Source organism: Schistocerca piceifrons, chromosome 2 (assembly GCF_021461385.2).
Source record: "Schistocerca piceifrons isolate TAMUIC-IGC-003096 chromosome 2, iqSchPice1.1, whole genome shotgun sequence".
NCBI lineage: Eukaryota > Metazoa > Arthropoda > Insecta > Orthoptera > Acrididae > Schistocerca > Schistocerca piceifrons.
In genome coordinates, this window is record NC_060139.1 from 1,056,837,166 (window position 1) to 1,056,854,472 (window position 17,307).

The 17,307-nt window shown below is 36.7% G+C and overlaps 1 protein-coding gene across 1 annotated transcript in view; it reads right to left on the bottom strand.

Annotated features, from left to right (window-relative positions):
- Positions 1 to 17,307, bottom strand: part of LOC124773977 (leucine-rich repeat and calponin homology domain-containing protein) — a 144,255-nt gene that overhangs the window by 9,783 nt on the left and 117,165 nt on the right. The gene's annotated exons all lie outside the window — the stretch shown is intronic.

Below are 17,307 nucleotides of genomic sequence, written 5' to 3' on the forward strand. Positions count from 1 at the left end.
ATTTAATGCTTTACAGGAAACATGCTAAACTCTGCAACTATTTTTATTATTCTTACATGTTATTTATTTCTCAAATCTCATAACATCTACATAATAAAGGAGAGAGACCGACATAAAACAGGAGGATATGATGAAGGAGGAGGAAAAGAAAGTATGACAACAACAATAATAAAAGGCAAAAAACATGAGAGATTAAAAAAATAGCCTGTCACAGATTTATAAAATTTGTCATTTGCAATACTGTAATTGAATTAGGAGTAAAAGCAGTATCATAATGATAAGAGTCACCATCTTATAATGACTAATTCCTTCTTAATATCTCTCTCTCTCTCTCTCTCTCTCTCTCTCTCTCTCTCTCTCTCTCTACAGTGTCACAGATATAACATCGTACTTCGTGAAACTCTAATACATGACAGTGAACCATACTTGAAAATGATACCAGAAATATAAATATAATAGGAAATGCAGTTTTTATGGAATTATTGTATCATTCATACAACTGACATAGGCTGCAGAGCACAAGATACAAAAAACACCATCCTTGATCTTTCCACACTTTTATTCCCTCACACCAACAGCAAATTTTTATATTATATATATTCCCCCCCCCCCCCCTTCTAATGTTGTCTTCTCTTTTGATGACTGTTTCTTGTTTCCTATTGATTCCTGTCTATACTGCCTTTGTTTGTATCAGCTTTACTTAACTTTTTGTCTGTCTTTCCATTACCTCTGACATGCTAACTGCTACATCCATCAATTCCAATATCATAGTTTTTGAAATCTCATCGATTGCTAACATTTCATAGCTGATACCTCTTAATTTGTTGTAGAATCCTTGACCTGGGCAGCTTTCCTGTTCAACTGATGAATAATTTTATTTCCAGTAACCCAAATGAAGAAGCTCCTAGTTCAGTTTTATTTTTGGTTGACCGCAGTCTCATTTTCAAGACCAGTTTGCTTGTAGATGCTTTGGCACAATCTCATATTTTCAGAGAAAATGTCTAAAAAGTACTGTGCCTACATTCGGTATCATTGAACCTTCTTTGTCTTTGTCATTACAACAGTAAACCAATAGTACTTAAATGACAGATACGCCTTAAAGAAGAGGATATCTGAAAATATGGAGATGTGAATTACTGGAGACCTTTATCAAAATAATATAGATATGAAGCCAGTGAACTAATATTACAGAGTGTACGTAAAGTCCGAGAACACTTCCAATTATTTATTGAACAAGAACTAAACATTGTACAGATGTCATAAATATTGCATTTTGAAGAGAAAAACAGAAAGTTCTTTTTCCATGTATACCACCACAGCCTGGTTTGGTAATTTGCCAATAGTCAGCACTAAACGTAAACATGGCTCCACATTCACTTCACTCACACTGGGACGTCTGCTCCTCTGCTGGGCACAAGCAACCCATCGTAAAGAATTTGTTGTGCCACAGGTACATGGCCTTCCTTGTTGGTGGCTTCTTACCGTACATGCTTCAAAGCATCCGTTGAACAGCTGTAGCACTCCAACACACAGAAAGCTCGCTCTGCGGCTGAACTCGCCATGTTTGCGACTAACGCTATTGGCAAATTACCAAGGGCAGTATACATGCAAAAAAAGAACTTTCAGGGTTTCTCTTCAGAATTACATATGTATGATGTATGATATCTGTACAACGTTTGGCCCTTGTGCAAAAAATAATTGAAAGTGTTCCCGGACTTAATGTACACCCTGTATTTAAACATTTGCTTTATAATGCAGATTCATGTAACTAAGTTCTTTGTACTGTAGTTGAAAACCTGGGTACAAATCATTTTCATTCATCCATCCATTCATCATGTGCCATACCTCCCACCAAGAAGGAGAATCTTCAGAGATGTTGTACAAGTCAAGTCATACGTTAAGAAGTAACTCTTAAAAGCTTGGCCTGTGCACTGCACTTTGAACAGGTAGCTGCCAGACAACAGTAGATTCAATGAAGAGTCAAAATTACAATAAAAATTAGTTTCCTTTATGTTCCGAGCCACTGGAGATGGCAGTTGTGTGCTTTGGCCAAAAGCTAAATCAGAACAGTCTTTGCATTGTGCTTGTCTGCAACTCACCGTGTCATCTTTATGATGAGTAACAATCTCTTCTTTCCTTTATACTGTTGATGTTTTAACCAGGAGTTTCCACTGCTTCATTTTCTGAATGGGGCGTCGAAGAGGTTGCCTGCCCTCGAGCAGCCACTAGCCAACTCTCAGCCGAATGGATGTTGAAGTCTCTGACAGGTACATTTTTACCATGCTCAACAAAGGTATGTGGGTGGCACTGAGGCTCTTGCTGAGCAGGGATGTCTTAGAGGGGACCTTTCCTAATTTATTCCCACCATGTCAATTTGAGCCCCTCTGCGATCATGCCAATGGAGGGTGAGAAACAGGAGGGCTGAAAAAGCATAAACACCCCTTGCTGCTTTGGATCAGATTCAAGTTTTGTTGAATGGTTTTGAAAGGCCTTTAGTGGTATCATCCTGTATACCAGAGCAAAATTGCGGTTGCCCTACACTCCAAAGAGGGCCATATAAAGTTCAACTGCATTGCCATCATATGATGTTCTTACAATAGGGTTGAATCATCTGGGTTGTGTCAGCAGTGACAAGTGTTGTCAAGGTCTTCCTGTTTCTCATTGCACTGTGAACTGTTTTTTTTTTAACACAAAATGTGTGGGAATCGATGCCTTAAGGATAGGAATGCTTTTATTGATGCCCCTTATGCCACCTTCTGAGGGCTTTCCATGTCGATTTTGAGTGGCAGGTGTCCGAAATGCCCTCCTCAGTCACTCGTAAGAAAACTGTGTGATTTCAATGCTTGGTATCACAGTTATGACCTCCATCACATAGGCTTCGTAACAAGGAGTGAAATGTGGGTAAAAGGAGGAGTGACTATCTTGCCATCATTTGACATGTCCACAATGACTTTGGCCAACCTTGTGGTGAAATTTGCTGTCAATTTGGTGTCAATGTGGTATCAATAACCCACCTTAACTCAAATAAATTTCTGAGCTGTGGCCTTTCTTTTCACACGTATCTGAAGTATCACTGAGCTGGAGGTTGTCCCAGGGTGCTACGCTTTTGCACTACCACAGAGGAAAGTTCTAGGCACCTTTCTAGGCACTCATGCGCAGCAACGGGAGACAACTATGGGGTTTCAAAAAATTTATACTTTTTCTGCAGCGTATAATAAAACTGTTTAAAAACTTCTGGTAAAAAGGACTCTCAGTTCTTTTTCTGAAACTGTCTTTATCCTTATATCTCCCAGATGGTCCAATAAACTGAGCAAGATGGAACAGTGGTCAAGGTACTAATGTAACACTTGAGTCTCAGCAGCCAAAATTACAGTTTCAGCCAAAATTACAGTTTGCATTTTCTGGTTACTGCTACATGGTTATGGCCAATTTCCCATTCCATCATTGTATAACACAAGTTTGTTTCTAATTTTCTTGTTGTTGACATAATCTTGAACCTCAACATGCTAGCATTCTTTCCCAGTCATCAACTTATCTTTGTTGAACAAAAACTGTCAGTCAGGTACTGTAAAACCTTTACATAATCATTGTACATTGTATTTACGACATACTGTTCATCCCATTACTATTTCAGTGTTATTTTTATCAAAAATATCAACCATGTTAATATCTTATTTTGATTCTAAAGACTACTTCATCCCTTTTCAACTTTTAATACAGAAAAAAACATATACATGAAGTCCTCTTAAATAATATTAGCCAACAATAATTATAAAGCTTTGTAGAAGTCACAAGAAACAGATTAATTCTGTGCTCAAAAGCTAAATGAGGCTCACTTTTATTTACAAAAACTCACGAACTTAAAGGTTCAGCATAGCTATATGCTTGGTGAAGCTCCACCAAACAAATGTGGCACAAAAATTCACCAGTATTATGTAATGTTTTTGCAACAAGGAAAAAAGGTTCAACTCAGTTTCATATACAAAGTCAAAATTTTATTGAAATATATGCATAAAAGTTATTTAAAATTCAAGATGTGAAACAAATTAAAATCTTGATACTGTTTTAATGCTTAGTTAGAATTCCACAGTGTAACAACAAACTTTACAAAACTGAGTATCACAAAAGACTTCCACTATTTACTGATAGTGTTGTTCAAAATGCAAATATAGATATTCAAATACAATCTTTTTACTGTGTGTCTAACATTTAACCACTGCACCATGTTTTCAAGTATACAATTTGTGCCTCCACCTAGACAAGGCAAAATTCCTCAGTAGTCAAGTACAGTATGAAATAAGTTACATTAAAATTGAATGAGTTTGTAATAGATAATTAAAATTTGGAAACAGTTCTCACAGAATTCTGAAATTGGAACGATTCACCTTTACAGACTAGTACTGACAAATGTCTACAAACTTTCACAATTGTGCTGCAACCAATCAATTTGTCAACAGTTCTCAGGAATATCACAATAATGAGATACTGTGGAACTAAAAACACATGTAATAATGTATACAAACAAGAGGTTTGTCTTTAAATTGCACATTAAAAACTGGAATATATTTTGTTATATTATCAACAGAAAAATATTGCTTCCCTATGACTAAAGACATAAAAACTTTTTAAAGAAAAACATATGTTACAATGAAAGGAATTATTCTTGAACAACATAAATCAATATAATAAAAATACTTTTATTTAGTACGTGTAACACATACATAATACTGTTTTATTAAGAAAAAAACATTTCAATCTATCTCTGAATATGTTCACTTTAAATATACCCACAGAAAAATAAAGCAAGCCAACATAGAAAGCCAGAACTAAGAGTCTCAGATTCAAAAGGTCTTTTTGCGTACATAGAGAGAGAGGCAAAGCTTTGGCTTTCTGGAAAGATTTTTAAAATGTTCTCATACAGTTATGTTTTGCGCTGACTATTTACTACAATATATGCTCAATTCAGTATTTATAACTAATAAGCTCTTTTTGTGAATGTTGAAAGTGACAGTAGAGTTGACAAAAGATTACGCCTGATGCAGTGGGCTTAAATGCCTACTTCATGTTTCTACCTCTACTTATCATGTGATTTTGTATGTGTCTCTAAGGCAGCACACTGGTGTTGTTACATCTGTATAGCTGACTATCATTTGTGGCATCAGCCATTTGCATTTTGCAGTTGAAAGCTGGCAATAGTGATGCCAACAATCACAAAACTACTTCTACAGACTCCAGTATAGTATGAGAGAGAGAGAGAGAGAGAGAGAGAGAGAGAGAGAGAGAGAGAGAGAGAGAGAGAGAGAGGAGGGGGTGGGGGGTGGGGGCAGAGAGCATGTAGATAACTCTTATTTCTGGCAGTTAGTAACAATAAATATAAATAAAAGCAGTACTTTAGGGAATTGGGGGAAATAATTTTTCCAAACCAGTAATTAGCCTGATACTTTTTTTCACTTACAACTTGTGTCATCATAAATAAAAAATACATATTTGATAATATTTTAATTGTTAATATAGCTTACAGTGTGTGTGTGTGTGTGTGTGTGTGTGTGTGTGTGTGTGTGTGTGTGGGTGGGTGGTCACGAGTGGTAAGTATTTCATTTGTGTCATTACTGCGATTCAGTAGGTTTTGCCTCAAATGTATAATTTTAAGTACTGCTATTTTCAGTCAGAATATAAATATTGGTTTTGATTCACAACATCTATTGGCAAGTATCCAGTATGTGATTATGAAAAGTCAGGAACAAATAAATGCTGTTCTTCATTTGGAATGCAGATTACACTCAGCACACTAAATAACTGCAAGAAATTTCAGAAAACAGATTTAGAAAGTAAAGGATAAAAAGTCAGCTAACTGAATCCCATATTACTTGTAATACATATGTGCTAGAAAAAATTTAGACCAAGTACAAATAAATTATAACAACAGAACTTATGTTTCTGAAGCATTATCTTGGAAGCCTCACAAAAAAACAGTAAACATTGGTTAGCTGCTCCAACATTCAAATGAGTTATATCATATTATGCCATTGTCATAAACATTTGAATAAAGTGTATTATCAGTTTATCATGCAGGACCAATCTTACAGCTGAAACTATAAGCAAAAGCCCAACAGTAATGTCTTGAAAGTGGTGCGGTTCCAGTAAACTGCTCCAGTGACTATAAGTCAAATGGTAATATCCTTTGCTTCTCCCCCTGTCAAACAATGCATCAATCAGCCCTCTGGGATGCTTAAGTCTTGGCATGGCAACCACTTGCAATGGATTTCCAACTGGCTATTACTGCCAGGTGCGAGACACGTGCATTTAATGGTTTCTTGAATGCAAATTGCAGTAAAATTTATTGATATTCATCATCAGGATACACAGTCTCATACATGGTTGTTAAAATATCTGCAAGTGGTGTAGGGAGTATACGGATGGAAAGATCCAAATTTTTATGACACTGTTATGGAAGTTGTACAAAGCACTGTTTACAGGACCAACTGAAAATCTGGAATATTTGAAGGTGTGTAGAAGATGGGTCTTGCAAATGCTCAGAGCACACTATCAATGCAAATTTCTTTGGCACTAAGCAGACAGAACAATCATTGTATTCTATTGTAAATACTAATGAAATTTGGGTACTGCACTTCAGCCCCGAGATAAAACATTGAACAAGCAAGTCTTCACCAATGACACTAAAATTCAAACAAACACAATCTACCAGCAAAGTCATGGCAGCTTAGGTTAGGGAATGAAAAGGGGTATCATCAGCTGACTTCATGGGTTCTGAAACTACAAGTAACACTAACACATATGAGGAATATTTTAAAAAAAGACCAGACTTTTGAAATGGAGCTTCAAACAGCAGAGGGATGCACTGCAGGTACTGAGCACACCTTGTTGTAACTTAGACAAGAAACTGCCATTAGCCTCATTTCAGAGTGTCCATTAGTATCTGAGCTAAAGCCACTGAAGTGAGCACGTGCACAAGCTGTTCACTGTCACTGGGTTAGTGACAGTGACAGGGCTTGAAGGACTCTATCAGTGAGTGTGTGTGTGTGTGTGTGTGTGTGTGTGTGTGTGTGTGTGTGCGCGTGCATGCATGGAAAATTTGCTACAAACTTCGAAACTTGGCAGAACTTTTACAGATACATTCAGTTGCTTTGGATGGCCAAATGGTCTCTTTGTCCATATAAAGCACACAAGTCAGTCAGAGATCAAGGTGAGGATGGTAGGTTGATATTTTTTGACTGCAAAGGCATTGCATTACCCATGATGTGTTTGTACTACCTATTGTCTAATTAAAATTATTTGCTAGTTGACCCTTCACATGTTGGAATGCATGAACTGTTCACTGTTTCCAAACTGAACAGAGAGAGAGAGAGAGAGAGAGAGAGAGAGAGAGAGAGAGAGAGAAATGAGATACAGATGTTTCATACACAGCACTAACCAAACACTACTGAATCATTTAGCACAAGATGCAATTCAGGACACATATTCAAGTATATCATCACAGACATTGGCCTACAGTAGATGACATTGCATGATTCCAAAATCTTTGAAGGCAGAAAATCATCATTCTGGCTGGATCTGTAGAGGAATAAATACAAAGCTGTAATGGTATGTGGTGCTGTAATGTAGTGGATGAGTTACAGGGTTGTGGATTTGAATCTCCACTGGAGATAAAATCTTTTCATTTTTACATCTTTGTTAAAATGACTGATTATTATTTTTACTCAATTAATTGGTTTAAACATGACTTCTTTTTTATTTTTTATTCTTCAGCATGTCATTTTCATAATCACATTTGCTTTTTTATTTGCTCTCATTTTTTCCTCCTATTATCCTTTTTTCGTTTGGAATCTGCCATAGCCGCCTATAATCTGTAACCGAGTGAGTGATCACCAGGACTGCCAATCAATTGGTATTGTGTCAGCTCATGCAGCCAGTATGAGGGTAGTTTCACGTAACTAAATAAAGTGAGAAATTACAGTTCACTTTCTGCTGGGTATTCATCTATCCAGCAATTTGAATCAACACATTTATGCAGCAGCGAAATTGAATTGTGGGTATTGTTTTAAATTATTTGTCATTTATCTTGGATTTTACCCATGTAGTTTGCTTCTGTCCTTATAATATCACTGAATGGGGATCTGAGTTGATGCTTTGACTGTGTGGTTTACACTCCCTCAAATTCAGTCATAATTTTTGTTCAGCTAAATTTGTGAATTTCATGCTGAGGTGGTTTATGAATTGACAGTTGTTTGCATTGGGCAGTTGCTTATTTAACTGTTAATTAAGATGTTTCCTGCTAATAAGTGGTGTCTTGTAATGATGGGGTTGCTAATAATGTTAGAGCTATGAGAATTTCCATATTCAGACAACAGTATAACTATACACTTAAAGTGACTCTGGTTCTCGCCGACCACAGACACCACATATAGGAGTCTGTATTACTTATTACCATACAACATTGTTGCTACAAAATGTTTATCCACACTAAGTTGCCTAAGCATTGAGTACACAATTTCTCCATGCTCTCAAACTGTTTCGTTAACCTAACTTTGAAGCACTCACTTCTAGGTGATTCCAGTGCTAGTGGCTTTAGTTTAGTCCTTCGCCATTGATGCGACTTGCTTGTGACACTCCATTTTCTGAATGATGAGTGATTTGACCTACTGTGTTCATGTTTGAAACCTGGAGTGAGTATGTGTGTGGATGAAATTTGTTAAGATAACTGTAGGCAGAACATTACAATGGATGTTATTGTGGAGAGGCTGCCCTGCGGGTGTTCCTAAATGTTGGTTTACAGCCTCAGTGTTTGCTACTGTGAATGGTGTTAGTAGCCACATTTACAGTCGTTAATTTGGTTACAAGTAATAAAGCAGCAGCTTTCTGCTTCCTTGGTGTAAGCTGCAAGCAGAGTCGCCATGCTCAAATACATTGAGTGAGCTCTGTATTTCTGGGCTAAGATTAACCGTCTGTCAGTGTAAGATCTGAGTGGTAAATAGGTCTAGCTCCTGTTTACTAATTAGGGGTTACATATTGTGGTTTTTCCACCTTAGGTTAGGCAAGTTACTACCCGTTTAAGTTATTATTAATATCAAGGCTAGTGCCATAAAACTAGAATTGCCTAGTACTAAGTTATTCATAAGGTGCTCTAGTGTAGTGCTTTTATGATGTGGCTGAGTATACTAGTGAACCAGATTGGTAAATGGCATAGCTAGACAGTGGGTGTCCCTTCAGTGGCTGGTGCAAATTGTTCTCTGTTTATCTGTGTCTTTGTGGCCAATGCTGATCAGTAATGTACATACATCTGAGGCACTGAGAACCACAAGGGGCCAAAACACAGAAACAAAGTTCTGAGAAAAATAGATGTTTATGAAAACAAAATTTGTAGACAACCAACCAATCTCATACATCTAAACTGTTTTCAACCAAGTCTCAACACCCTATGCTTCTTATGACAAAATTATGTACCCACTTTGTTGCAAAATATTAATATTTAAAATTATATTTATTATTAATGTTAATTCATAAAATTACCATATGAAGGCTAGTGGCAATAGTGTCTTTCCTGTTGCAAAGTTTATAACTAATGTAAAACTAGAATCAGGACACTCTCCACAAGAAATGTTCTAAAAAATCTCTGATAAGGAACAGAACTAAATGTATCATCACTGGGGGAGGGGGGGAGGGGGAGACCAGGGATCAGTATTGGGACCACTCCTGTTCCTTATTAAATAAATGATATGCCCTCTAGTATTAGAGGTAACTATAAAATATTTCTGTTTGTTGATGACACTAGCTTGGTAGTAAAGGATGTTGTGTGCAACATTGGCTCGGTTTCAAACAGTGCAGTACATGACCTGAGTTCATGGCTTGTAGAAAATAAACTAACACTAAATAACTAAATCACAGTAAGATGCAGTTTTTACAGTTTCTAACACACAATTCAACAAAATTTGACGTTTTAATTTCACAGAACGGGCATATGATTGATGAAACTGAACAGTTCAAATTTCTAGGTGTTCAGATAGATAGTAAGCTGTCATGCAAAGCCCACATTCAGGATCTTGTTCAAAGACTTAATACTGCCTTTTTACTATTCAAATGGTATCTGAAGTGAGTGATCGTTCAACACGAAAATTAGTCTATTTTCCTCATTTTCATTCGCTAATGCCGTATGGTATTATATTTTGTGATAACTCTTCCCATTCTAAAAGGATATTTTTGGCTCTGAAACACGCGGTTCGGGCAATAAGTGGTGTACGTTCATGAACCTCTTGTCGACCACTGTTCACGAGTCTGAGTATTTTGATATTAGCCTCTCTATATATATATATTCCTTACTGTCATTTCTTGTTAACAGTATTAACTTATTCCCAAGACTAAGCAGCTTTCACTTGGTTAATACTCAGCAGAAATCAAACCTGCATTTGGATTGGACTTCCTTAACTCTTGTGCAGAAAGGTGTGCAGTGTACTGCTGCACCCATTTTCAATAAGCTACCACTCAAATTCAGAAATCTTAGCAGTAATCTACATGCTTTCAAATCAAAACTGAAGAGTTTCCCCATGGGCCGCTCCTTCTATTCTGTCAAGGAGTTCCTTGAAAAATTAAGCTGTTTCTCGTTGTATTGTTGGTTGGTTGGTTTGGGGAAGGAGACCAGACAGCGTGGTCATCGGTCTCATCGGATTAGGGAAGGATGGGGAAGGAAGTCGGCCGTGCCCTTTCAGAGGAACCATCCCGGTATTTGCCTGGAGTGATTTAGGGAAATCACGGAAAACCTAAATCAGGATGGCCGGACACGGGATTGAACTGTTGTCCTCCCGAATGCGAGTCCAGTGTCTAACCACTGCGCCACCCCGCTCGGTCTCGTTGTATTGTTGATTCCTTTTACTTACAGTTATGGACTGACTCTTTTCAGGTTCATAAACATTTATTTTTATCTGTTATTCCTTTTATGTTGTAATTTCATGTACTAACATTTTCATGACGTGGGAGATTTGCTCCTCAATTTGGTCCTATGGAACTTGACATATAAATAAAGTAAATACAATAAATTTAAAAAAAAGTTATGTGGCTTGAGGTTGAGATAAAATTGCTGATACACCTCTGATTATGAAGTATTACTACTACATGCATGATGTAGACACTAAATTACGTTGTCAACAATTGAGCAGTGCAGAGCAACAAAATTATGCATTGTGCTTTGGGCCCTTATGAAAATAAATATCCGAGAAATAAGTGAGACAGCTTTTCGTAAATGTTCATGTAAACAGTGTGGGCCTACAGATATAGATAAAGTTAAAGCTGCTTCACTATAAGAACAACAGACTTTAGGCCCTTATGGTTCTCTGTGCCTCACCTACATCTCCTGAGTTGTGATCTATTATTAATTTGGTTTCCTTGTCAAGTTTTAATGCCTAGAAATTTAACATAATTAAAATCGATTGGAGAGCTTGTTACTATATGCCTTCAAGTCATAGTGTTTCTTTTAGATTATCGAAACCTTTTTAGAGCAAGTTCATTTTAAAGTAATATTTTTTTTTTAGAATCCAAAAATTCCAATTTAAATATCTCCTTCAGTTTATGATTCTTAAGTTTCATAATTGTGGTAGTGAGTTGTTTTAAGCTGAAGTTTACTGTGTCTTATGGAAATGACTTTAAACTGACTCCTGCACTCTATGGCAGGGGCCAGAAAATAAACTTTCATTGGCATTGCCAGTTAAGGGCTTGCATCTTACATGCATGTTTCACAATACACTGCTGGTCCTTGTCATGACTGTCTATTACAGCTGACTTCTTATGATGCAGTTATGCTGTTGCTGCTAGGAAGATGATTTGCCAGAAGCCATGATGTACATCCTACTGTTCTTACGAATTCTGAATAAAGAACGTTCAGCTCAACTGTGTCAATCAAATAAACTCAGCCATACGTACTTAACCGTATACTCACCCCAGCATTTAGTACTGAAACTGAAAATTTTCTGTCTTGGGTTTGTTCACAGAAATCAGCTCCAATAACCATGAACAAAGTGGACTTGATTAACAGTTCTGCCACAGGTTGTTGACTGCCATTTCCTCAGATACACTGCATGCCACAAGGTTGTGCTCAAGTTAGGACATGAGTGTAAATTCAGGACTACAAAGTATGTTATCTGTCCCAGTTCAGTCATTGATCACTAAAAGCGGTTGCAGAAAGCGAAGTTGGCTTTCCCGTCATACTTGATGGCAGGCAATTCTAACATTGCTGTGTGTTACATGTAACAGCACTTCAGCACTTGTGAGCTGACCTGCTGTGTTGGAGTGCCACCTTCAAATTAACTGGAAAGTGAAAGATGTCAACTAGCAAGTAATTTTGATCAGACTACAGTCACATGGTAAACAGGGGAGTTTGCCATCAAACTAATGCATTTGATGGATGCTGTGCACAGGAAGAGGTCTGAATCATGTAAAAAATAGTCTTTGATGTTGTCTCATGACAATGCACCAGCTCATATGTCGCTTCTTGTCTGCAGTATCACACAAAACATCTGACTTCCATTGTGCCCCATCCCCCTTTCCTCTGGACCTAGCCCCAGGAGACATTTTCTTGTTTCGAAAACTTAAAGCCACATTGAAAAAGTATCATTTCCAAACCATAGAGGAGATTCACCACAATGCAACAAGAGACCATCCCAGAAAGTGCATCCCAGGAGGGTTTCCAAAAATGAAAGAAACATTGGTAATGGTGCATTACCAGTCGAGTGGAGTGGCAGTGCTAAAAATGTAGTGCAATAATCAATAAGGACATTCTAAGCAAGGTTCGGTTAACATCTGTCATATTGTGAGGCTCTTAAGCAATACAAAAAGCAGTTCAGAGCCTTCTCCACAATAGTACTTGTTCCCAAATTGTCCACCAAACAATACCTCTCCAGAAAAATTTGGATGGGGTGTCATTGTCTACCCAGCCAGTGACTACCACTCATTTCCTGAGTTGATGGAAGTTTTGGGTTGAAGCCACTTAAACGTTGATGGTAAAGTGAAAGATGAGGTCCAATCCTTCCTTAAAGACATGACAGTGAATTAGAACAATGTAAGTATACAACAACTGTTCTCGCACCCCCAAATATGTATTCAACTCAATAGCAATTACATGGGAAAGGAGACAGATGTTGAACATTAAAAATAATGTATGAAGTCCTGAAAACAAGTGTTCCTTTCTGCTTAAAAAGGATGGAGATCTCATCTCTTGGCCAGTCCTCATATTTCTGGTATTTGATATGTAGAACTATTCAAAAGAGTCACAAGATTTTTAAATCCATATTAAACTAGACTGAACATAAAAAACTCTACTTAACAAAAGTCCACGGTAAAGCAAAATTTTGGTACCACAGCCTTTTGTAACCACAGATTTACCAGTAGTTAAATGAGAAAAGAGTGAATGGCAAATGTAATACAGTGACAATAAGTATATCGATACAATGAGTAGTCTGTTAATGTTTTCCTGCATCTGTCAGCATCCTTTCTGGTTTAGTTCTTCTTAGCTCCATAGAGTGAAATTCTTTCTAGCACCTATTTCACTAATTAGTATTTCCTCAGCTTTCTTGAAACAAATTTGAATTTCATGCATTAGATAATGTTATAACATATATTCTGGTCTTATTTGACATGTACCACTTACCAGATTCAGTTCTTCTCTTTCTTATCTTTTATATTTATATTCACTATAAGGAAAAACCTGGTTTCACTATCTTAGTATTCCAAAATCCTTACTGCATATCTGTCTGCTCTGTGCTGATATTTCAAACTACTGGTAATATATGCACTATGTTCAGCCTACTTGTTCCCAATTATGAAAGGTTTATTTCAGTAAATGCTCAAAAATATCAAAAGCAGTTATAACAGTTTTAACTGTGTAATCATTATAATAGCCTGTAAAAACTGCTTGACTGATGGTTGCCTGTGTCAAAACATGCTAGGTGTCAACATGTCATTGAGGAGACACATGTAACTGAGGATTCTACTAGAGGTCTCTAGTAGGAGCTTCAGTGACATTTTGACTTCTAACTTGTTTTGACACTGGCAGCTATCACCCAAGCAATACTTAGGGGCTATTGATAAAGACTAAACACTCAAATCTTGTATACTCACTAAACGATTTTGTGGCCCATTTGCAGAAATAAACTTTATAGTGAAAAGTTATGTGGTCACTGATTCCATCAGCCAATAACATGACAAATATAGACTACTTCTAACATTCTGACAATGACTGACAATTCATCAATACAAGGTAAGGTATGCAGTTTGTCCGGTTCCATAGGATTACAATTACTAAATATATGGCAATTATTATTTTATTGTTCATTATATGCACTATATTGCTCCTGAATTTTTAACAGTTATGCCAATATACTGACACTATATGATTATGTACCATGGTTGTTTATGTACTGCCTGTGTTTGGATATCTTGGAGTTTGTATTGATGACGTGCTAGAGTCAGTTATGTTTCCTTCAATTTCTGTATGCCCTATGGCTACAATACTTTGTAAATTTTTAGAAATTATATGTTCAATGTGATTTTTAGTCAGTCAGCTTAAAACGGTTCTACATAAACATTAGCCACAGTAAATAAACAGACCTGGCAGAAACAATGTCATTAATCAAACAATTTCTAATGGCTGTAGAACCAAGTATGAAAAAACCAATTGCAGTATTATTTTGAGCCCTCTAATACAGTTTTATCATTTATTTTAATCTACTATTTCTTTTTTTACTGTGTATATTAGTAAATTTACACAGATATAATTTGTCTATCATTTTAAAGAACTTGTACATGTATTACATGTGCACATTAAGTCAAAAAAAGTAATCTTCACTGAAGCTTTCTGGACAGTGACAATATTCTCAGTATAAAGGAATTCAGTGAAATTCTTACAATTGAACATTTCCACAGAAATTAGAGAGCAACAGAACAGCACACAATATATTGTGTAAAGGAAAACAAATTTTCACCATAGCCACTTAACAGATACATGACAAAATGACAGATATATGATAAAATGACAGAGTATGGCAGATACATATAATAAATATATAATATATTCAAATACAGACAGAATGAATACTTGTGCATATTAAACAGCAACAAATACTCATGTATAGTTAAAAACAACCTTGGAAGAACAGGTTCCTTCAAGTTGCTGAAAGTTAAAAAAAAAAACAGCACCACTCAGCTCTCTTTCTGCTTTGAAAAGGTAACTCCAGTGGGTTTCTTACACTCTGTGTTCCCATCAATGTACTGCACCTTGTTAAGTACAGTGAAACCTCTCGAGAAGATCACCCTTTTAAGCTGACCCTCTCTCTAAATGACTGTATTTTTAAGGAACGGAAATAAATTTTCGTAAGACCCTTTAAGATGACCACCCCCTTCCCCAACCAATGACCACTCTTCAACAAACAGTGTCCTCCCTTTAAAACTATCACAATCAATCATAGGAAAGGGAATTACAATGCTGTATTACTGTAAGGGACCAAAAAAATCTGTAAAATTTCATTGTCATTTGTACCTTTAATAGCAACCAGTTCCGGTTTTTTCTCTGTAGTGGACAGTCATGGCTACTTCAAATAAAAGAAAACTTTATCTTTCACTAGAACCATGAATTTCTGTTATTAGAGAGAGTGAAAAAGGAAAATCTCTGCATCAGTTGGTGAGCGAGTTTAATTGTAGAAAAAGTCAAATATAGAATGCAACTGCAAACTGTGACAGGTATTTTAGGTATGTTAAGGAATGGGAACAAAATGCCAACAAAAATTCAAAGAAAAGAAGGTGGTAACCATCTGAAGACATTAACAATGCTGTTTTAGAGTGATGTAATAGAGCACAAGCCAAAGGACTGCCTATTAGTGGCCTGATACTACAAGCAAAAGCCCTTAAATTTGTTCCTGATCTCGGAATTCCTAATTTAAATGCAAGCAATGGCTGTTTGGGCCAATTTTGTGTTCAACTCTGTATTGTTTACTAAGAAATCTCTAATATCCAACTTGAAGATGAGACCTAGTGTAATTAGGAGCGGTTATTATGACAGTGACATTTACAACATGGATAAAACTGCAGAATGAGATTTTCACTCTCATTCTGGAAACATCCCCCAGGCTGTGGCTAAGCCATGTCTCCACAGTATCCTTTCTTTCAAGAGTGCTAGTTCTGCAGGGTTTGCAGGAGAGCTTCTGTAAAGTTTGGAAGGTAGGAGATGAGATACTGACAGAAGTAAAGCTGTGAGGACCGGGCGTGAGTCATGCTTCGGTAGCTAAGATGATAGAGCACTTGCTCGCAAAAGGCAAAGGTCCCGAGTTCGAGTCTCGGTCGGGCACACAGTTTTAATCTGCCAGGAAGTTTCATGGATAAAACTGGCCAATTTTTTAAAGCTGTTCCAGACAAAACACTAACTGCAGAGGGTGATCAGTGCAAAGGCATCAGAATAGCAAAACAGATTAATAAAAGTAAATCGTCCCCAGCACTTCAAAAAAGATGCAATTTCCTTGCTTGGTGTCTCTTGGCATTAAAATAAAAACACATGGATGATGTGCGACATTTTTCGTTCTTGGCTGAAAAACTTAAATTCTAAAATGACCATCCAGGAACGTAAAATCTTACTTTTCATACATAATGCACCAGGTCATTGCAGCAAAAAGTTATCGAATATGGAAGTAAAATGTTTTTCTGCCAACACATGATCATGTGTTCAGCCTCTCGACCAAGGAGTAGTGATCCAGTTTTTTAAATTAAATAAATGAAAGAAGCTTCTGCATTCCATCGTTGCAAAAATGGATAATGCAACATCAGAATATGACCTAGCTAAGTCTGTGATCACAGTTGATGCTGAGAGATGGATTAAAAGTTCATCAAATGATGCAAAAAAATGAAATAATTACAAAATGCTTTATTAATTCTGGTTTTCAGTCTTCACAAAATAGTGAACACTGAGGAAGAAGAATCAATAAACATTCCCAGTCACCTGTTTGATGTTGCCAATACTGAATTGGACACTTCTACAGTGAATGAAGAAATTAAATGCTTCAATAGTAGTGACAATTGGGAAGATGTCATTGTAGAAATGAACCGAGATCCACAATGTAGTCACAACGAAAACAATGATAGTGACACAATTTCTGCAGAGGCAGATGGTGATGCCTTATGTAGTATTACTAGACACAAGTCCCTTGCTTTTGAGCTCTCCAACCAAAAATTAACGTACTTACTATCTGAGGTGAAAAAGGAATATGAGAATGCGATTGTAAGCAAATATATGAAAAATTGTGTGCGGATGCCAATTTT